Source organism: Excalfactoria chinensis, chromosome 9 (genome assembly GCF_039878825.1).
Source record: "Excalfactoria chinensis isolate bCotChi1 chromosome 9, bCotChi1.hap2, whole genome shotgun sequence".
Taxonomy (NCBI): domain Eukaryota; kingdom Metazoa; phylum Chordata; class Aves; order Galliformes; family Phasianidae; genus Excalfactoria; species Excalfactoria chinensis.
Window position 1 is genome coordinate 14,758,509 of NC_092833.1, and position 24,028 is coordinate 14,782,536.

The following is a 24,028-nucleotide window of genomic DNA, read 5'->3' on the forward strand; positions in this document are numbered from 1 at the left end:
AGAACACATTCGCAAGAAGTTCAATATGCACGGTGCAACCCTTAATTCTTCTGTCTGGGGACATGAGGAAAGTAAAGCCATTGGCTTCCGCCACTTGGAACTCACTTTCCCTCCTTCTCTAAACACATTGCACAGGGGCTGGGACCATCAACGTGTGCAGTGCTACCAATTTTTCAGCGTACAAGGGAAAATGATTGATGCTCATCCTCTCTGGATGTATTAGAACTAGCTATTAATTAGGAATTAATATTGGGTATTCATGCTTCTTTTTCATGCTCTTGCTGTTGCTTTTAGTCATCTGAGGACAACATTAAGATTATTTTTCTTCCTGAAATGATTTTAGGCATTACCCTGGAATTAACTGTCTCTAAAAAACTAAGCATTAAAAAATCATTTAACAGCTGGATACAACATCTGTCTTTCCCAGGTCATTAGTACTTAAGAGCAGTTAATTTATGACACTGCAAGGTAATGGAAAGACTTCCAATTAAAAGAATCATACTTGGTTCTAGGTTGTTTTTTTATCCATGTTCGAGTGTTACAAATCCAAATAAAAAAGTCTGTTTTAAATAGAAGTCATGCCAAATGGAAGGAGCCATCAACTTCTCAATATTCCAGTAATGATGTGAAATCATGAGTCATCTTTCTTAGATCTCCATTTCAAGAAACTGTGTAATTTTGTATAGCCCTTTCACATCTCAGATTCAAGGCTGTAAAGCTTACAATAACTCAGAAGGCAAGGAAAAGTAAATAAGAAGCACAGCAAAGACAACTGCATCTCACGCAGTATAGAAGCAACTTCTTAAATTCTAGATCTTAAGGCAGTCTCAGGATTTCTTCACATTCTGAAGTGAGTAACTTCTGTGCACATGAGGCAGGCAGTGCTCAGTCACTTGCACTGCTGTCCTTGCTCTGAGCAGTTTGTGAAGCCATACCCATCTCACAATCAAAGCTCACCACGGTTGTCTGTTCTGTCTGGATATAAAATGAGTAATGTTTCTGCTTTCAAAAAATATAAACATTCCTCCATTTAAAAGAAAAAAAAAAAAAAGAAATTAAAAAAGAAAAACAAACAGGGAAAGAGCCTGAAAGGGGCAATATAAGAATAAAAGCAAGGTAAGAATTATTGTGAAACAATACTCAACAGGAAAGCTGTTTCCAACTTGCATTGAAGTACTTCTTAAACAGCTCTCGTCATGCTCTGACTACTACACTACCAGCGAAATCTAGTCCTCGACAATAGTGAGAAATTCACATCTTTTAATTTAATGGTGTGAAAACAAAGATTGCAAAAATCTTTTGCTTTTTTTCGCCTTAATCCCACATGTAATTAAACTGATTTCTTCCTGTACCTTTTACAGGTACACCAGTATTTAAATTATCATGGTTTGTTATAAAAATATACAAGACAGATCTATAAATGAAGGCTGTAAGAAAGACACAGGAGTATCTCCATATGAACAAAACCAGATTTTACAAGACCTGGCACCAGAGTTGTTTCTGCCGAAAAAGGAGGAGATCAAAATCTAACTTCTACACTCATAAAAATAGACACTTTTAGAGTCAATGAAAGAGAGTTCCAGGCATGTAAGGTATAATTGATTACAATTAACACTGGGGTGTTACAGTGCCCTCGGTTCATTCTGCAATATGACTTGTTTTTCAAACCGAATGGCCATAAGTAGACAGAACCTCCTCCCACTCAGATTTCAGCACACAGCTGTGACCTGCATCTGTTCTGAATTATGGCTATAACTTATGCTTGATTTTACCATTACTCAAAGTAAAGCCTTCACAGTATCGGTGTATTATTACACCAGCATTGTCAAACCTGAACAGCCCTCGTACTGCATGTTGGTAGTTATAATGATTCTCCATAATATCTGCTGTCTACATAATAAGCTGTAACCATGAATAAATCAATTCCAGGGCCTGCAGAAATACAGGAATACCAGAATGAGAAACAAACAAAAGCTGCACGTCCAGTTTGTGCAGCTAGGCTGCAATAAAACCAATCCACAACTTCAGCAAAGAGGTTTTGATTCCAGTTTTCTAACCACTGGCAAGCTCTGTAGAGTCTGGCTTGGCTTCAGTACCAATCCTTCTTCTGACCCAGCTGCAATTTATCATATTATAATCCCATCTTTAATTGCTCAGTCCATCTTTCACTGTGTTAAGCTACTTATTGAACTATGTCTTCCCGTTCTTTCACATTCTCTCAAGTCTTACTCTTAACATTATGTGCTTTTTCCACACATTAAACAAATTGATTCCAGCACTCCTAACATTTTAGAAATGCAAACACATACGTAGCCTAACATGCATGCTATAACCCCAAATATACTGTAAATGGGATAACTTTCATTTTGCACTCTCTGTAGGGGGAAGGGGCAAGCTGAATGAGATGTTAAATAAAAATACTCAAAAGGGGTTGTATACACTTATACAAATAACTTCCAGAGCTCTTATATTTATTTATTTTAAATGGTGACACTGAAAAAACTTCAGTGCTGACCCTGTAATGTACTGACCTTGAAAACATCACAGGTGGTTTCTGTGAACAACAGCTTGGAGAGGTATCATACACAGTGGTACTAAGTACAACCTACATTTGAAGGCAGTGAGGTACTGGAACAGGTTACCTAGTGTTGTGCTTGATGTTCCATTCCTGAAGACTTTGAAAGCAAGACTGGATAAGGACTTGGGCAACCTGATCTAGCTGTGGTATCCCTGTTCATCGCAGGGGAGTTGGACTAGTTGGCCTTAAGAGGTCCCTTCCAGTTCTAAAGGTTCTATGATTCTCGGTATACAAAAGCAATATATGTTATGTATTTATTGACAAATTAATATAGCAAAATAAAAGTTGGACTAAGATTTATAAAGAAATAAAAATTATAATATACAAAACACAAAATATAAGTTAAAAGAATTTCTACTTGGACTCCAGTCTTATCTCATCTTTATCTTTCTGCCCTTATGCTAAGTAGTACATACATTCCTGAAATGCCTGCAGAGGACAGAAATAAAATAATGTACTGATTAACCAATAATAATTCACATGTACGACTTAGAAATCAAGCAGAATTTTAACAAGTAAATCCACATTTTTTTTAGTATTTATATTTTGAGAAATTGTTTCAAAACAAAATGCGGGTTTCACTATCTAAGAACATCTACTTATTTTAGCATAATATTCACTAAACTGTTCAACATAACAAGTGCGTATGCATGTGTGTACATAATTACATCCAGAAAATGCCTTAACTTCAGGCTTTTAAACACACTCCTAACAGAAAATTTAATATTTTACTATTCTGTGAAGCCAATATATTGGTCACAGTTCAGCTGCAGTGAACTGAAACAAAATCTCTCCAACATCAGCAAGAGAGCACCTATCACACCAACTCATATATCCAGAGGCCAAGGTACTGCATCTGCACCGCTGGAAAATCCGCTGTGCTGCACCAAGTCCTCAGACAGAAGCTGGACTGGAACATCACTCAGTACGCTCACGGCATAAAAACACTAAGGAAAGGAACTTCATTGTGCAATTTCTTCCACACATTTATCGAAGAATTCAAAGGAAAAGAAGGAACTTCATTGTGCAATTTCTTCCACACATTTATCGAAGAATTCAAAATGGACTTCGTTTCATTTACCATCAGGTTATAAACGGTTACATCAGCAACTGCAGATAACTCTATCAGTATTTCATAAAAACTGAAATTCCAGCTTTAAAAGCTGCTTTATTTTCAAATTATCTGCTACAGAGTAGGCAGTATGTTGAGCAATAACATCATGAGATTCAAATGGTACACAGACCACATCTCACATCTTTGTACAGCAGTACTTGTCTCTTATTTGCACACATTTCCTAGCCACAAGCAATGGACAATACATTTTTGTCTATTTTCATTTCAGGGAAGATGATTTTCTTCTGCAATATACTTGGACCATCTTCTAAAATTCAGTGGAATTCTATCTTCCCTCTGAGATAATATTATGCCCCGAAGACTCTCCACTAAAAACCGCACCATTTGCTACCTGTCAGATGGCTGAAGGCACTCACTCAAGCAGCCGGCAACTGGAGAGGATTATAGCTCACAAATGCTGCCAGTATCAGTGAGACAGCAAGTAGCAGACAGTTCATTTTACAAAAACTTAATGGACTGTATGGCCCTGGCTGCTTAATACAAGCACTGTCAAGGCATCTAAGTAAAAAGTCTCAGCTGTCACTGCTGACAAGCTGAGCAGAATTATTTGTCACACAAGACTAGATAAGAGACCAGTAGTGTGGTGTATGGTGAGATTCCCATGCATCTCCATACTGCAGCCTCAGACAGCAGGCATATGGTTTCTTCCAAAGCACTGGCAGCGTAATGTAATCTTACTACAAGCAGTATGGCCAGAGCATTATTCTTTGGCTTCCATATTTTAACTAAATTATCCTCCTTTGTGCTCAGCTTTACGTGTTGTAATTAAGTGCTCTCTGATTTCCTCTTCGTTTATTTATTTATTTCCTGAAAACGACAGCATGAATAATCTGCAGATCATTAGCTAGAGCAATCCATGTCATCAGTGTCAAATTGTATCAGCTGAAAAACTAACCTGATGCATCTGGTCTATAACACAAATGCCTTCATCCTGCTATTTTTTTTCTTACCCCATCAAAAACTCTATCACTCATTATCTTTCAGCAAGTGTATACTAATTAAGGAAGGAAAGACATCCGAAAAGGTAATTCTTTCTCTACTCCTTACACACCAGAGCTCTCATTAGCCTGGTCCTGCATCTTGTCTACATTAGGGTATACAGCATCTTCCTCCACAAAGGAACATTTAGGACCTTAGAGTTCTACCATTCCTCATAACAAAACAGAAATGAATGCTTTTCACCTATTGGCATTCACCCCGCACAGCCACACTGACACTAACACTGCACAAAATCTATGCAAATTGCTGAAAAACATTTGACAGATCAGATCAGAAGAGTTCTGCAAAACTAACAGCACAGTGCAAGTCTGAAGTGTCAGATCCTTCCTTTAGTCAATACAAAAACAATTTATTACACAAAGTTGTCAGGAAAGGATCTTAAGAAGAAGTGGAAGGAATGGCAAGAAATGGAAGTAATAATATAGAGTGAGTCAAGTTATATAGGGTTGTCAGACAAAGATAAGGAGTAAAGAACTGTGTAAGTGACAAGAAATAAGCAGATCAAGGCAAAGCACCTAAGCGGCACAAGAGGCAGCTCTGCATGCTTGCTGCTCCCTCTTGTTTTACATCTGGGCTCTCTCCTAAACTGCCAGACACTTTGGTGCAGTCTTTCAAACACTACAAGGTTATCACTGCATTTAATGCAACAAGTACTTTGGTACTTTAGTTCCTAGGAAAAAAGAAAAAATGCCATAATATCCAAATGGCAATTCTTTTCAACACTGCTTTCCATAGGACATACACCTCTCTTGAAATGTTCTCTCTCAGACAAGTGTTAAAAGCTACAGTTATTGAGATGTTAGCAAGAAAGCAAAGCCCAAGTGAATGAATTCAACTTCAGTCATCATTGAGTCTGTGACATTTGTTGAATTTATGAATGTAAGATTGTTCCAGTTAAAATTAAAACCAGGAAATCCCAGCACATCTCATTTCTCAAAGACCTTCCAAACTTCTGAGCAGCCACTGGATATTTCTGTATTATTTCCTGCTCACTGTAGGCAAGTAACAAAGTTATCAGTCTGTCTACAGCAGTGAATCCACATGTCAGAGAGATGAGGCCTGAAGAAACAATTACTGAGCACTGCTCTTCTACACACGCACGCATCTGTAAAAGCAGAACACAAATCCTCTGTAAAAGAAAACACATGCCTCATCACTGGACCTGAGACATTCATTTTCTGTGGCTGAAATTCATTCATGAATGTCGATTGTGCACAGATTAAACCCCACCTAACTCTTCAAAATAAAGCAGCACGCACACAGGCCTTGCCCAGAGCTCATTCTGCCTCCAAGCTGAGCCAGTAGGACGTGGCTCTGGCACAATGCAAGCAACAGCAGCAGTATTTCAGTAAAGCACTGCTGGAAGCGTACTGCACTTCAGAAGACAAGTCCATGTACTAATGATGATCACACAGTAGGAGTAACAGAGGCTAATGCTATGGGGATAATGTACTGAATTGTGATATCACAAAATCAGTTTCATGTTTTTGCAGAATCAAGGCTGGGGAGTAGAAAAAGATAAAGTAGCTATTGAATAAAAATTAGAATGAATATGAGAAATGAGTGCTTACAAATAAGGCAGATGCTTGCTAATTCACACTATTGAAAGTGTTTAAGAAGTGAACAGCTGACCTACTTAATGAGCACTCAAAGGATTCAAAAATGCCAGCAGATACAGCATTAAATTTCATTGACACTCCCTTCCAAAAAAGCTGTCACTATACAAACAGCAAATAACACTTGTGAATGCAGTTAATCAGACATATGAGAGAGCTGCAACAGATAACCTCAAAAATAAATGCAAGTGTATTGAGAGTGCATCATTATAATTCTAGATTTGGAAAAGACCAGTGCTTAAATTCACTGATGAACACATTAACTCCTCCCTACTGATCTAGCCAATCAGTTAACAACGCAGCACCACCCTTCCCTGAGATATTAACTCAACCTAACAGACCAAGAAAAAAGGAGATGACATCCTAATTACACAGAAATGTATAACAACAAGCAGGAAAAATCATATAAATCAGTAGGAGAGAAGGAAAGTTAAACTACCAACAGTTACACCAAAGCCAAGGAAATTAATAAGTGTAAATTTACAATTATAAGGCATTAATTCAACTTCTAAATGTTAGCACAAGCTTAATTTTTTGTCTTCCACAAAACACAGAGCAGAAAGCATGCTTAATGATTAAATAACTTCCATCAAGAATCAGTGCTCATTTCTGAACTTTCTGGCTTATTCAATTTTCTTTCTTCCCCACAAGCTTTGAAGTGAGGATTTTGAGGCACCTATCCAGAACCACTTAGCAAGCTTGCACTGCGAGATTCCAAGAACTATGTATGTTGGCACAAGTGAAGTGCAACATACTGACTGCATCATAAAAACTGTAAGGCTGACATTCGTGGTTGTAGCAATTCATCTAGATAACACTGTGATATATCTTCACTTCTCTGTGTAAAGAAACAAGGTCTAAACATTAAAACTTGCTGCAAACCAACAAAATGGCTCTACAGGTCTATTTGTGCAGTAAAAGGAGAACATTTAACCTCAATAGCCTTCATCCCGTGTGTAATCGGGTTATCTAGATTTACCCGTGATAGAGGCTGCTGCCCCTAGAAGGGGAGAAATGAACAAAAACAACGGCAGCAATCTAAGGAAAGAACTTATTTTACTAAATACGAGACACAATATGATACAATATAACTACAACTACTATATCAAACAAGGCAGAGAAAAAGAAAGAGAGAAAAAGAGTCCCGGAGAACCGGGGGCCTACTGCAATCTCTAGGCGACAGGCTGGAACGTTGCTGATAGAGCGAGACAGCAGGGATGGAGCGCTCCAAAGCGATAGACAGGGCGAAAAGAGGGACGTTCCAGCCTGGGAGCGAGATTATATGTGTGTCCTCCTCCTCTGGTGATTCATCTCTGGCCGCGTTGTCCCCTGGGATATGTAGTTTCCTCCAAGGGCTGAGTACTCGGGATGCTGCCATTCCACAGATCTGGAGCATGAACCTTCCACACTTCCACATACCCTCTGTTACACTTCCACATACCCTCTGTTACACTTCCACATACCCTCTGTTACACTTCCACATACCCTCTATTACACTTCCACATACCCTCTATTACACTTCCACATACCCTCTATTACACTTCCACATACCCTCTATTACACTTTCTTATACCACCAAAACAGTTCATACCGCACATGATGTCATGATGTAGAATATTGACAGCACAAAACCATGACACCGTGTCACAAGGCTTTGCTGATTCTTCCGGAGGCAACAAACATAAAGGCTCCTTCGACCAGGAGATAATGCAGCATTCCAGCAGGGTCAGTTACACAGCTTCGTTACCCCATCCTAAAGATCCCTGTTGCTGGCCCTGCTCAGCCTGACACGCAAGCAAAAGGCAAGCAATCCCACAAGTCCTCTGGAGTGAGTTTTCCCCTCAGCAGCACCAGGGAAAGATGTAAGCAGAGCACACTGCCTGTCATCATTCTACTGCCCCATATCTTACAAATTCATTCATTACAGCTTCAGGAGATGAGAGAAAGTAGAAAGGCTTTCCTGGCAAGTAAGGAAGCAGTGACTAAAGCAGGTCATTTCTTCTACTACTCTTTTTTTTTCTTTTTAATTATTATTTATTTTTCTATTTCCAAGCTTTAATGAGACATCTACTCCCCTTAAATTCTCCACCACAATGAAAGGAAAACCCCAAAAAGAAATTTCTTATACTGGCTCCTGGTGGGACCAAATCAATACAGTTTAGCCTATTTCTTTTTAATAAATGAAATGATTTTAATCAAATTTGTTCAGAGGACAGAAGATTAGTTAAAGAAGAGAAGTAAATGAAACATTAAATTAAGGTATCACTGGGAATTAAAAAAGTAATTTTATGTTATTACCAGTGGTATATTATGAATAACGAATATGCAAAATGCAATTAATATGCAGCACAATATGAACAGCATTTGAGAAAAATGAATTTGATATGTAGGACAGAAAGGTCACAAATTCTTAAAGCCAATTCAATTTGCTTTGCTCTGTTCAATTTCCTCATGGGCTCCTGTTTAAATATTCCCAGGTACAGGGGTCAGTCACTACTAAGTTCTGACATACTTTAAGGTAACTACAGTTCATGACAAGCAACCCAGTATATTCCCTATACAAAGGGAGAAAACAAGTGGCAGCTTGTTCCCATTTAAGTAGAAAGCTTCTTCCTACATAGGACTACATGGGAGGCAAAACATAGTTCATAAGAATGCATCAAACATTATAACAAAGCTACCAATTATGAAAGTAAAAAAAAGTTTCTTGAAAGTTAATTACAAACTTAGTTTATCTAGAATTACTATTCTGAATCATTAGCCAGTATACAAAATCATGATTTCCTAAGTCACTCGCTGTTCTCAACAGGGATATTCTGGGGGAAGTAACGTGCAGTTTGACCAGCAGTGCTTTTACCTGTAAGTTACCATCAATGTACCTTTCTATCTTCTGTGAGATAAGGCATGTTGGAGCTCAGATTAAAAGCACAAAGTCCTGCTTTTCTAAGACAAATATACCAGGAAATTGAGACTGACAAAACTGGTGGACTCTCTCGTAATTATGACAATCAATACTATGCATATGTTAAGATTTTAAGACAAAATAAATCTGAAAAGGATAAACAAGTCAAAATTACTTTAGAGCATCCATGAAACCAGCAATTACTTTATCACTTTCCTGTAGGCATTTATTTCATCCTTCCAGCTAATTGCAGTTTCATAATTATCTTCTTATCCCAACCTATGTAACCTATTGGCATCTCACTTCTAATAATGGGTGTTCTGTGCTTCTTCAAAAGAAGAAATGCACATTTTAACAAATAGTGTTTATAGAGGGCAACTGTGATCATCCCGACCAACCTTATGCATTGCACACATGAATTAACTTAACCACACAATTTCTGTCTGCATCAAGCCCACAAGTGTCCAGCTGAGCTGTATCACGTCTTTTAGAGAGATATAACCTTGACTTAGTACTTAAATAGTAACACCATTAATTAATTGTTTTGAATTTCTCTGTAGCTACAACTGCAGATTCACTAACGCAGTGAACTAAATTTCCATACATTTAACACACAGGTATCATGTTTCTAAACTGATTCCTATGGTTCAAACATTTATTAAATTCAATTTCAAGAGACAATTACTATCTCTGATCAGTCCTTAGGCCTGATATCATAACCTATTTTTCTTATATCCGACAGGAAACACCATCAAAAGCTAAGAGCTTTCACCCAAGTTCTTTAACACTGAACAGTTTATCCACAAAAAACATAACGTAGAGCAAAAGCAGGAAGTGAAGAATACTGACTAGCAGAAATATACATGGAGAACACTCTTCAAAGTGTTACTGCAGCCTAGAGATCAATAATTCTGTGTTTGAGCTTGCCAAGTTATAACAATACACCTCATACACTGAACTACTCAACATATCTATATCAAGGCTATGACAATGTCAAGAGTTCCCTTTGTTTCATGAAGTATGTTTTTGTAATTTACACATTTCAGCTTTAATGCAAACACATTAAATACTAGTGATACCATCTTAAAATACCAAGTGCTGGAATTTATTGTCTTTATTTTAAGATACAAAGCCAGCTCTATATTACAGAATTAAACTTCTGAGACCACACGTATGCCACACAATAGAACAGCTGAGAAACAAAAGCTTCAAGGCTTAGAGTTCTATGAGTGCTTGGCAACAGTGACCAAGGTGACACTGGCCTCATACTTACGTAGCCAGCATTGCTTACCTGGTTCTGTTTGTTAACTCCTAAGTACAGAAGCTTTGGTGAATTCTCTCTTTCCTGACTGTCATGACACAGATCATGCAGCCATCTCTCATTTGGGATGTTTACTGAGCCTCAAACTAATTAAGCACCCTCAGACACACTGCCACGTGTGTAGATCCATTATAGTCTCGCCCATGGTAACAGATGATCTAACCAATCATGAGAACAAGGCAGGAAGGATATAAAAATATGACAACATATCCAAAGGAGGGAAACAAGAATGACAAAAGGACAGAAGGACATGGCTGAAGATGGCTCATTTGGTTTGAAGGAGGCTGAGGGATGACTGCATTGCTGGCTGCAGCTTCCTCAGAAGGAGCAAAGAGAGACGTGCTGACCTGTTCTGTCTGGTGAGACAGGGAAATGACTTAACGCTCCCAAAGCTTTGAAAGTAAATTTTAAGCCATACAGCTTTTATTTTTCAAATCATTTATTTATAGCTTGCCTGTACCTGACCCCTTGCCTCACTGTTGCAATTACTTTATGTGATCAAGAAACAGAACGGTACAGTAAAACTACAAGTATGAGGTAGACAAAATTCAGTCTCTGAAAATATTTTGCTTCGACACTCGTATCCCCTTATGATTTGGTAACGTAATAGGAAACAAATCAGCAGATTAAAGATATTTTTCTAGGTGAGGTCCATTTTGACAAGCAATACACATCTTTTCAGATATTTGCTGCTTGCCTTATTCATTCTTACGCAGAGGGCTATAAAAAGGCGCATGTTTTACTGATTACACTAAGATAAACTCTTTAGGCTGAGTAAGCAGCAAAACTTTTCCTTAATCCAGCATTTATGACATAAGGTCTGACAGATAAAAACTAGTGAACATATCACCATTTGAGAATAAGCTCAAACATGAAAGACGCTTTTAACTAATGAAAGCAATACTAATTGGTATTGCATTCACAGTTGAGGTGTGCTGCTGGAATGCAGACAAGCACAGTTTATTCACAACAGAGGACATGTAGTGATTTTGAAATGTTAATTAGAAACACAAGGGATAAGTGAACGAGAAGTCGAGAGAAATGAATGTGCTGATAGTGAAAAAAGGAGAAACCATTTAGAAAAAAAGCATCCAGAATAACACTTCCAGTAAAACTGAAAACATACCATTGGTAGAATAGAGTGAACCCTACAGAGCCTACAGGAAACTTCAATTAAGCAGAGTGCTGACCGTCAAGCCACCTTCCCACAGCACAGCACCTACAGATTCACCAGGTTTCCCAACTGCACCTCCTGCAGTTATAAGAGCCTTCTTTGGTGGACCGATAGTTGAAGAAAGGAATATCAGATACAATTTTATCTTCATACAGATAAACTGTGTGGCTATCATTAAACTGGAGGAAATGCAAACATTCATGGCAGTAACAACATAAGAACATTTTGCTACCTGGATTTTTGGGAAAGATTCAAAACAATGTTTGAACTTTGAATGTAAAGACTTACCAAGAAACAGGTTTCTTCTACTCTATGCTTCTATTGAATCTGACAGACGTGTGAATTCTGACACAATTTCACTTTTTCTACTAATATTCTCATTCACCTTCTGTTGTGATTTCTTTTCTAAAGCTTCACACAAACCATAAAAAACCCCAAAAACTTAGAAATCAATAGCAAGTGAACCTGATTCTAATGTAGGTTACTGTGAATTGTAACATCAATTTAATCCCACTGAGATTAATGAAACACAACAGAAGAAGTGAAAAGCATCAGAAATGTCTCCGTATATCCTTACACAGAGCACCATGCAAAAGGGAAGGTGATATACTGTGATATAATGTAGACAAGTCTGAAAACAAACAACAACAACAACACCAAACACTTCTTTTTTGTAAAGAAACAGCTTCAGCATTGCTGCACTCCCAGAACATGAAATCTAAGGCAGCTAAACATAGGTGGAGGTTGCTTTTTTTCCTACAAAACAGCAGTGTGGAAGTTCATGTACAGAGTGGAAAGGTTGTTAATTTACAATTTTAGATTACTTTAGAGAGTGTCAAAATCCAGAATCATCTCATAACCCCACTGCTTATTCAGCTATACCACCTAGTTATTTTTGTTTTACTGATCTCCATGGAACTGGGCCAAGTCAGTCTCCGTTTTTCTCTCCCCATTATGCAAATTTGAGGGTTGAGAAGGGAAGACTGCACCATTACAAACTGCCTGAACTGTGGGACTGGAGCACACTCATACGTGCAGAATGGTTGGTTGAAAGTGATGCCAAAATTAATATGCACGCTTATTTCCTTAACAAAGAGAACTTGCTTAGGAATCTGCATTTATTTTCAGCTCTACTGACAGAAGTAAACTCATCAGCAGACCAACTACTGGATAAATACGAAAAGTCTTCAGCTGTTATAGTAAATTCCTCACCGTTGCAGAATGCAGCAGGTAATTTCCCTTAAATACACATCAATTAGTTGTTACACAGCACACCAATGTAACATAATACCAACAAAAGGGGCTGTTGTGAAAAAAAATCTTTCTAATTAAACACTTTCTGGATCTTATCAATACTAATTTTTGTTAACTACATAAGAATCATCAATTTTGTTCCATTTTCAAATGGGACAGTTGAAGGCCAGAACTGGAGGATTCCACAGTTATCACAAAATTAATCTTTAGAATTCAAACTATGATAGACACTATTTGTATCTATTTTCACCTAATTAATGGGTCATAAAAGAATAGTTACAGAAAACATTAATTACACTTTAATGTGGTCGTGAAAACTATACTGTCATAGTCCATCAGTTTTGTATGTAAGAGTCCTATAAAGTTTCATTGTTTCAGTATATGATACTGAAATTACATTATTTCATTTCTAAGATAACTGTTAACAACTGACCTTCACAAAGAACTATTTTTGCTTATGTACATTAAAAACATATGAGTATCATACATAGCCATACGTACACACACCAACAGTAGATCTCAGCAAAGACAGCAAAGTAACAGAATTCACAAGAAAATACCCACTAAAAGTACCCATTTTGATTGATTTCAAAGTAATATATTCACCAGAAATCAGTTTTTTAAGGGAATTATACAGTTCAGTCAGAAAATTAAGGTTCATGACAAGATAGTGATTTCTTCCTGCAAGTCAAAGCTTGTTGATCATGTAGGACACCAACAACTCGAAAGGAGGTTTTCAAATGTGTGTGAGTGCATAATGGAGGGACCACAAACTCACGATTGCAAGACTTCCACACCAAATTTGCTCTGCATCTGATCAACCTTTGGCAAAACCACGGTGAATCTGGGTCTATCTGAGCCTCACTGCACAAGCTCTCCCCTGTGCTCTGCCGTAGAACACTTGGAGTACTCGGTGTACCAGTAAGTAAAAAGAGCACAGCCACATACAGTAATAATCAACATAGTTGTGTCCTGCTGCTTTAAAGCTGTTGTCTACATCTATGAATCTCTATACTGCTGTGCTCCTTGTTGATAATGTACATAACTCAATGAAGAGCATCTTTCTTTCTTAGTCAAGAGCATCTACTTAGGGTATTGTCTGCCAGACTCCACTGAAAGCCAGCAAAATCAATCTCTACTTTTTAGGAAACACGTTTCTACAAATTCAATTACACCTTTCACCACAAACCCTGAGTCAAGCTCCTCCTCAAAAGAGAAAATAGATTAGTTGTTACATGTTTCTGAAATGGAAACAGAGGAGTTGTGCCCCTGCAGAAACATTACTACTGATTTAATATGGGAAGACATTCATATATTCCTAGAGAGGGTTACAATAAAACAAATACCATACAGACTAACTTAGGACTAAGTGTTCCAGATTAAAAAGAATAGCAAACATTTGAAATGTCCAAGAATTATTGCTATATCCCCTGCCCTGCTTAGTTCAAATACCAAATGACTAGTCATATGAATGTCATATACACAAATGGCTTCAGAACCTTAGTGAACCTTAACCTGCCATAAAACTAAGAGCAAAAGCACAATATTACTTGCCTGCTTTATCAGCTCAGTGGTCATTTTGTGTTTAGTGTGTTGGTCTAACACATAGAGCCCAATGCACATGACCTTTTTTCTGCAGCAGGTAAAAGGAATGGTTTCCATTTACAGCATAAACCAATCTCAGCATCACAGGACACTGAAGATGATGTATTGAGGATGTATGTAAGCTAAGCAACTTCAGGGTGTTTTATGATGTTACCTATATTCTAGGTTAATATGAGATTTTTATATTGGTACATTACTGCATCTGGGGCCACTGGAGCTATGCTGCAGCTTCTTTGCCAGATTGCAGTATATTTCTTCACAGTTCCTACCTACTTTCAAATTTAAGCAAGCCCAGGGGAATGCAGCCATTCTGTATTTGTGTTGATAGCCTAGCTGCTTTGCTGTCATTTCTCTCAAGAGAACTTGTTAGGTGTAATACCTCTAAGAAAAAGGTTTAAGTAACACTTTGTTCCAAGACCTGAGAAAAAGAAAAATAATTTTAATTATGCTCTCATTTCAATATCACACCACCTTCTTTACTATGACAACCAACTACATTTTGTACTGCAACAGATTTTGAAAGAAAATAAAATAAAAAACTGAAAAAAATCCCAGCTAGCTCCTTCAGGTAGGAAGGAGACTTTATTTATTCAGCACTTGGTATCTGAAATGGCTGTCATAAAGGAACTATAAAAAACATTTGAACTGTTAGTTCTTACTGGAAAAAGGACAAGAAAGAAAAATCTGAAGCATAGCTTGAAGACAACTCATAAGAATGTTTTCATTTGTCAAGCTTCACCTGATCCTAAGGTATAGGAAAGACATGAATGAAAAACATTGAGGAAGAAAGGTAGCATGCTTCCTGCAGAACAAATATTGCTGAAAAGTCAAAGAATTCTATTAGTTCCTACTGCAAATTATTATAAATATTACAGAACTGTCAACAACTTAAACCTAAAACGTCAATGGCTACATCCCCCATTTTTGCCTCTGTCTCTACTAAGCGCTTCAGTTCTGCCCACACCCTATCCTATATTTCTACTAGTTGTGTCTCAGCACGTAGGTACTAGGCAGATTTTTTGTTATATTTGTGTAGAGAAGAAAGGAACTAACAGCTAAATGAAGAACTGGGCATAGAAGCAGAAAAACACAGAAGAAAGTGGATTAAATAAGCTTTAGAAGCCTTGAAAGGAAATGGAAAGTACTTATTACTTACATTGTAAAGGGGAAAGAAAAAAAGAGCATACTTATTTATTTTTGGCACTGCACTTTGTAGGTAGGAAAAACGTCCTCTTATGTTTTAAAGGAAAAGTTCTATAGCGATGCACCAAAAAGATGTCTTTCAGGTGAGGTAAATTGAGCTCATGAAATTATACTTTTGAAATGCCATCTATCATTTTGTGAAAGATTCATCTTACAAGTGCTGACTAAAACAGTGATAGTACTGTCTAGGATAAAGGATCCTATTTACCTCAACGCGTCATACTTCATAAAAATAACATCCAAGATAAAGCTTGTAATAAATGCTAGTCAGTTGACTCAAAGCAAATCAGTGAGGTCTGTAACAACAAAGTCAGCAACTCTCAGAGCAGAAGGTTTTAACAGAGCAGGCACAGATGATTTCAATGAAAGGCACAGATGGACTCTGAGGAACAGAGGTGAAAATAGTAAAAAAATAACTCCTGAATCTTCCTAAAAAACAATGGACCTGCCTGCCCTTAATCTGATCAACCCTGTCTTTAAACAAGCCATTGAAATGTGAGGCTTTCAAAATCAATTTTGCAAAGCACTACATTATTATCCTCCTTGTAGAAGCTGAAATCCCAGTTACTTTCATTATGGCATTATTTATGTATGTCACTCTAAACTAATGCCGCCTATTTGTTTCCATGGAAACTACAACAAATCCAAAAGAGGAGACCCTAAACTCTCACTGGGCAGCCTGTGTCACCACAGCCTCTGTCACAGCATAGAAATGCTTCCCAGTGCTTAGAGGGAACCTCTTATGTCCCAATTTGCGTTCAATGCCTCTCATCCTGACACCAGGCACTGGTAAAAAGAACCTGTCTTCATCCTCTCAGAACTCTCCCTACAGATATTTATGGGCACGCAAGAAATTCCCTCCTGAGCTTCCTCCACTGCAGGCTGAGCAGTCCCAGCTCTCTCAGCCTTTCCTAAAAGTGCTCCAGTCCCTTCAGCATCTTTAATAGCCCTATGGTGGGCCCTATCATTCATTGATTTTCTTACAGAAACACAGGTCTATTTGCTTGTTTCAAAGTATATATGGAACCATTTTGTTTTAGCAAATGTGAAAAACCCAGTAGCAATTATCATTATTGGTTGCTTAAACAAATACTAAGATTTCAAGAGGAAAAAATTAAAATGCATTAAGTCCAGCTAACACTTCTGAGCACTGAAACTATTCCCAAGATGTTCTCACTAAAATAATGACTTGAGGAAATTAGTCAAAAATAGTTCCCCGCGCTCCCAAGTATATTCTGCATAGATGAGCATCCTACAACCATCTCAAGTCACAGTTTGACTAAAGACTCTTTCAGAACTTAGGGGTCAGCACATGCACTTCCTCCTCTGCTTTTGCTCTGGCGATTACAAAGACAAAACTACTTTATCATTATGGTACTTCATGGCTTTTTCCTTTATAGTCTGTGGGATTTTCTGATAGTTAATTTCCAACCACTATTAACACATTACAGATAGAAGGAACAGAAGGAATGATCAATTAGGCAAGTGATTAGCTTTGCCCCATCCAGCCTCTAAAACTGAGTGGCTCAGGCTTGATCAACATACAACAACAGAAATGTCTAAGATTTGTTTTACCTCCTTATTCTCACTTGAATAACAAGTTACTAAAAACCAATTAATTTAGCCATGGCTAGAAGGAGCTGAAAATTATTAGCCTTATCTTGTGGGCAGCTTCTGCTTCCTTTTATTATCTGCTATGAATTCTACTACAACACTTGAAGCATCTAAGCCATCTTGAAGCTTACAGAGGAAACTTGTTCAGAGAAAACCATTTGGATAACACAGTTGTTGTTTTGTCTAAACAGCTAAAAGACAACAGCAGTGCCAAGCAGAGTGAAAACACCAAGTACCCTCAAATAAAGGATGTTGAGAAACTATTTCTTTACTCTAGGAGTGATATCACGGAAGTCTAAGGAATAACACAGTCACTCAAGTGGCAACAGAACAAGTTGGAAAAGGTGCTGGAAACCAACCTATTCAAATAAGAAAGACTTCTCAAATGTTTAGATTGATCGCCTAAAAGTGAAATAGTAAAAACTTTATTAACAAACTCATGAATACCGACTCTGCCAAATCGTATATTTTCCCACTTGACCAGATTATTCTACCTTAATTCACCCCTCTTCTTCTGTTGCTTTTTCAGCTGATATTTATGTGTGCCATCTAATCCCATGAAACCCTTGGGGATTAGGAAATGTCTGCAATTAATCCCACTGATTTATAAGATCTGTGAGTCCCCAGCACCCAAAATTTGGCACCTTCTTTATTAATTTCAATAGTAAAATGATATATTTATATGAAAAGAGGTTGAAAGAATATTCTTGGCTCACAAGCCAACCAAATAAATTAATGTTGCCACCATGAAGAGTCTGGTTACTAAAAAAAACAATCAGTTAAACTGAAATTTTACTATTTATAACATTTTAATTTGTAGTGTGAGAACATAACTAATTCAGAAAGAAACAGTCAATTCCCTCTGCCCTTGTTCCTAACTGAAAATAAGTTTACTGGAAATTCTAGCAGTACAGCACTGTCTAACATACAAGACAGGAAGGGCTCCCAATGGAGTGAATACTCTATGCCTTCAGCTTTTCCTAGGCTCATTTCATACTTGTGATCTTCTAGTCAACCAAATAAGCAGCAGTACTGTTAGTGCATTGATTTTTCTTTTTTTTATTATTATATTTGTTATTTGATGTTGATCTTAATCTTCCACTAAAGTCAGAATATAACCCATGGTAATTTTGCTAATCAGTACCATTTTAACAGTTGCTTGTAGGGACCATCCAGGAGTTGACAGAAATCTCATGATTCAGACCACTATATGGAAGCAATTCTCATATATGCAATCAGCTGGAGTACAGAAATTTACAGATGCACAACTATGCATCAGAATATGCTCATTTTAAAAGAAGAGGCTGGCACAAATCAATATCAGCATCATTATGAAGCTAAGTATCCTTATTATATGCAGAGATTTGCTGGTGGTTAAGTCTGAGATTCTGCAAATCTGCATAATCATATTTAGCCATACCTTGCTAGATAGAAAATGCTCTAGATTTCTCTTTGCAGTCTTGTTTTATTCACAAATGCACGCCCATCCACATTAGAAATGCTACAGGCTTCTATTTAGATTTACCTAAATACAATTTACTGTATCATTGAAGTCAAATATATGGAGGGAAGGAGGCTGGAGAATATGTAGAGTTGGCAAAGTCGAGTTCCATTTCATTTTTCATTTCAAGTTTTCCTTCCCTCTTTGTTTACAGTAACACTAATAATTAATTACATGAACAACAGTCCTGAACTGTCTGGTTTATTCAGTGAAATTATGTTATCAGTTTTCATACTGCCAGAACTCATTTTCTATCTTTGTACAGGATTCAGGTCTCAGACCGTATTGTAATATAAATAGGAGAAAAAAAGAAAGGGTGAGCTGCCCACCTTGGATGACAGATAATGAGAGATGGCCTTAGTGAGCCCGATCATCCACGTGTTTGTACTACCATGTAAATAAAGGAGAGTCTGCTCAAAGTACAAAGTAAGCACGTTCTTCAATTAACAAAGTTTGAATTTTAGTTGAACAAAAAAACCTGACTGACAGTTAACAGTTACTTAAAATATATGATAATGTGACTGACATTTGTGATCTTCCATCTGAAGATCAAAACTGTCATGTTTAAAATGTACAAGTACCTGCCAAATATGTATATAGTAATGCAAAGAAAGGGCTGCTGTGTAGAGCTGATCAGGCTACCTTACAATCAAGCATACAAAAATGACTGTTATGTTACTATCCTCTGTTCATAGGTTTTAACAACACTGTGATTAGAAGAAATAGGGATTAACTTCAGTAACTTTTTAAAGTACGTTAAAAACAACACACGCCAAAATAGAGACTTGGTGCTGTCTAAAAATTACTTTTAAGAGTAGCACTGTGTTCATCATTAAAAACCTTAAACTCCTCTTTCAAGGATCATGAGCAATTCTATACATGTTAACGAGGTTCTCTTTCACAGCGGTTTCAGTAAAACACTCCATACGCTTTTGAATGCTGTTACAAAACTGAAGTTGAAGCAGAAAATTAAAAACTCTCCAAAACTGACAGTAGATTAGATATTTCCCAGCATTAAAATTATCTCAAGTATTTCTTATAATGAAATTCTAACCAATATCCATTCTTATGCTAATACTTTTGCACTTAGAGGGTTCCTTGATAATACTCATTAGATTAATTTACTCAGCCAGCACCTACACAAAAGCAGTTTACTTTCAATATGCTTAAAGGCAGCAATATGTACTCTAATAACTATATAACATACACTAAAAAGAAATGGAAAATTATAAATAAATATTGAGAGAAAGAATACCATCTACTTGGAATTATATATTCTTTAGAAACAACAGAAAAACAGCTATATATATATTATATGTATAGTACAGCTGCATGCAACATTTCCAAGTAATTACCATAAATCACAAATATGCCCATGTTAAAGAAAATATGAAGCAGAACCATTATGTTAGTGGAATTCTCCAGGGTGGTTTGTGATATGCAACTTTGATATATCCTTGCCAGGTAAGCGGTAAGCATTTCTAACATTTCATCCTTCCTAGGCACTGAAAAGGTAATGTTATTTAACTGGTACACAGGTGTTAACACGAGGTCGTAAAAATCCAAGGAGCTTACCCTGGGTCACCAGAAAGAAGCCCAGATCCAAAAGTTATTTCCAATGTCCAGACAAGAAATCTGAAAAAGAGAATAACAAAGGGTTTGTGACAAACCTGACACAGAGCGCTCTCTAAGAAGTATAATCAATTGTGACATTTTTCATTTATTTGTAAATGCCTCTTCGGCAGTATGCTCACTCAAAACGACAGCTGACTCTTATAGAATAGGGGAGGTGATGGTAAAATAGAGAAATCCTGACAGTTCCTTTAATGAGATTCTGCATTAGGACCACTCTAACACTTTCCTTCGACAAGGAATATGCCCTTCACTTTCAATCTGCTACTCCCCAATTTGGAAAGCATTAGCACCACGAAAAACCCTACTCAGCCTCCTCTAATCAGTATCACAGCTCTTATTCCTACCTTACTCACTGTCTTACTAAAAAGTTATCTATGGAAGCCCTGTCACAATTTTAGCAACAAATAAGTAGCATAGAGCAAAATTAAACTTCATTTTGCATGGTACTGAACACTCTTGAAAATGACCTTATTCGACAAAAAAAATACTGATGTTAAGAAATAGAAAGCCCACAAAGCATTCCTACCCACTCTAGGAACCCCTTGTGTTCACATTTTCCACATTGCAAAAATAGGGTTATTTTTAATAGGACATGAAACTTGTCCTGCAAATACTGCGAGAACAATCAGAAGCAGGGGGGATTTTAATAACTGTAACCATACACAACTGCATACTATTCAGGAAGAGGCCGTACACCAGAGGACCTAGAGCTCAAGTGCACTTCTGGAATACCTCCAGTTTGAATCATTTCATTCCCAAGCTTTCCACCAACAACCCTTCCTCGTAGATGAAATGTGCTGCATAGTACTACATCACACATTATCTTTCAATGGGAGTGGTACCTCCTCAGGTCATACCAGTACCTCATCCTCTGTTAACAGGCAAAACACTTTCGAAAAACAAAAAAACAAAACTACACCTCTATTTCTAACTCTTTTAAATGAGATTCAAGTATTCAGGCAGGAAAAAATAAGAAGAGGGTTGGGTCATCTTTACGAGTTCCAAAGCAGTAGCAAGCATTTTGCTTGACAGTCTTAACAGAAGCAGTGCAGTAATCCATAATCAGGAAATACTTCCATCTGACAATTCAGCTGCTTCTAAAAAGAGTCCAGAGCTTTTTAGGGTATGACCAAGATTTCCAAGGAAATCATTTTTGACACCACCAGCTGGAGGATGCAGACAAATTGTGCTCTGCACAATCCTCACTGTCTGTGGGGTCTTAAAAAAGAAAACAGATTCCATCACTAAAATCAAGGACAGAGATTCATTTTCAGCATTAGCTTATGTTTTCTCTTACTGAAGACTCACCCTTCACAGAAACATTTTGAAATCAGCATAACAAAGCCTAGCACAACACTAAGTCACCTACTGAGCAAATCAATCCAAGTTAACAAAAATACAGTACTTCAAAACAAGTTCTCTGGCAGTCTGTGATTAATATCAGTTCTCATCAGTTAAAAGACCATTCATATTTCATTCTTAGAAGCATACTGTTACTCCGAGCAACCTTTCACATTTGGATGGAAAGCAGGAAAGGCCAGATTCTGACCTCTGCTCCAGTACAGGAGAACCAATGAAATCTAATGAAGTCAACAGGCATTTACTCCAGAAAGGAAAAATATATATATATTACTATTTAGTTCTGAGAAAGGCTGCTTTATAATTCAGACAGGTGATCTGGAGGCACAGCAGAGCAATAATGACTAACATCACATACTAGAGGGAGTATAAATTTTAATGATACCACTCATAAAACCCACATTTTAAAGGTTACAAAACAGAAACAAGCTTACAAAGAAAACATATAAATCATTCAAGGTGTCGGGTTCTTGCTCCTTAGCTATTTTTAAGAATTAACAGCCTGTCCATCACTAAATAAACTAGAACACACTGCACCTACTTACACAGGGCAGAAAAGAAGCTTACAGTGGAGTTCAGTAAGCACACTGCTCTATAACCTCCACTCTTAGCCATGCAAGAGTCATGACCATTTGTACCTTCATCATTTTAGTCATAAGTCAATAAGACTAAACAAAATAACTTGTCTAAATATAAGGGAATTCAGACAAGATCACAATGCATAATTACTATCAATAGGCCAGCTCATACACATTACTTTGTATACCCTTAAACTTCTTTAATGGGATGTTCACAACACCAGACTGGATCCCGGGTGCCTGGAGACAATAAATGTCAAGGGGACGTGCACAAGAGCAATGAAGTCCATTAAAACATAGAAGCATTCACTGTGTTTCATTCTTGATTTGCCCAGCCTTAACTTGTAACATTTATTCCCCTGCATATAAAACTGAAGTTCACCCAAAAAACTGCTGTGTCATTTATCAAGGAACTGAGGTGGGTTTCTGAGCAAGTCGCAATGCACGAGTATTGTACTCCCAATTATCTGCAGCATAAATTGACCTAATTTATTAGCAAGTGCTAGTAGAATTAACTATAATTTATATACATCTGTTATTAAAATCTCCTAAATCAAACATTAACTGTAGGTCCAATAAGCAAACAGAAACAAATAACAGCATTCCAAATAAGAAAAACTAATTAACCATCCTAATCCTCCCACCAAAATCCAACACAACATTAATCCTATCTACTCTTCACTACCCAACACATTCCTTTTTCATTATTCATGGCTCTAGCATCCTCCTTGCAGCATTAAGTGCAGATTTCTACCAGCATAAAGATTCAGTCAAATTTCAACTATACTATGCCCTATTCAGCTTCTAAAAGAGCAGGGTTGCTTCAGGGGTAACTCAGAAGATAATCAAGCCTCTCTGGGTGCTAGAAATGCTTAAATATATCCCAAACATTTCAAGAACAGTGAACAGCCTCTGTACATTCTCATCCGGCCCACAATAAGGTTCAAGTCATTCAAATTCCAGGGCACTTGTAAGAGAAATAGGACACAGCTTTCACACAGCACACCAGTTACACCAGCTAAATGGTCTGAAGCATACATTTATTTTGCTTGTAGTCAAAAAGAAGAAAGACAGTTTGAAACTCCAAGCCTTTCATTCATCTTTTCCTCCACCCTGATGCACAGGAAGTCTGCAACACAGCTTCTCTGTCCTGCTCTTCATTCATACCAGAAGGATGAGTCAGAAAGTGAATCTTACATTATGCCTTATTACTTCAATTGCTCTGCAATTACAATTCTATTTATTGTTGTACCTATACATAACCCTTTAATACAGTTGGTTGTTAACAAGGTTATTTTGAGCTAATAAGTCAATATTAATTGTGAACTTTGCTGCATTTGTTATTAAAATCCACAAACCCTTGTAACAGAACAAGGATCTTACAGAAATAATGCTTGGTTTTGCAAAGAGGATGTTTCTCACCAAGAGACATCAGCCTCTCATGCATTGCCCACCATAGGACCCGTGTTGTATCTCACCAGTAAGTGTGTCAGCTACAGACTCATTGGAGGGTGCTGCATTAGGGCTCTTCTTCAACAGAGCTGCAAGTAGCAT

General features: G+C 37.3%; 1 protein-coding gene across 4 annotated transcripts in view; it reads right to left on the reverse strand.

The window, feature by feature from the left end:
- NAALADL2 (N-acetylated alpha-linked acidic dipeptidase like 2) overlaps window positions 1–24,028 on the reverse strand; it is a 355,925-nt gene that overhangs the window by 302,306 nt on the left and 29,591 nt on the right. For 3 of the 4 annotated variants that reach the window (XM_072344515.1, XM_072344516.1, XM_072344517.1), the window contains exon 2: window positions 20,478–20,537. The gene's annotated coding sequence lies outside the window, so the exon portion shown is untranslated. Of the gene's footprint in view, window positions 1–20,477; window positions 20,538–24,028 lie in introns of those variants that run through there. The other variant, XM_072344518.1, reaches the window with a different exon arrangement.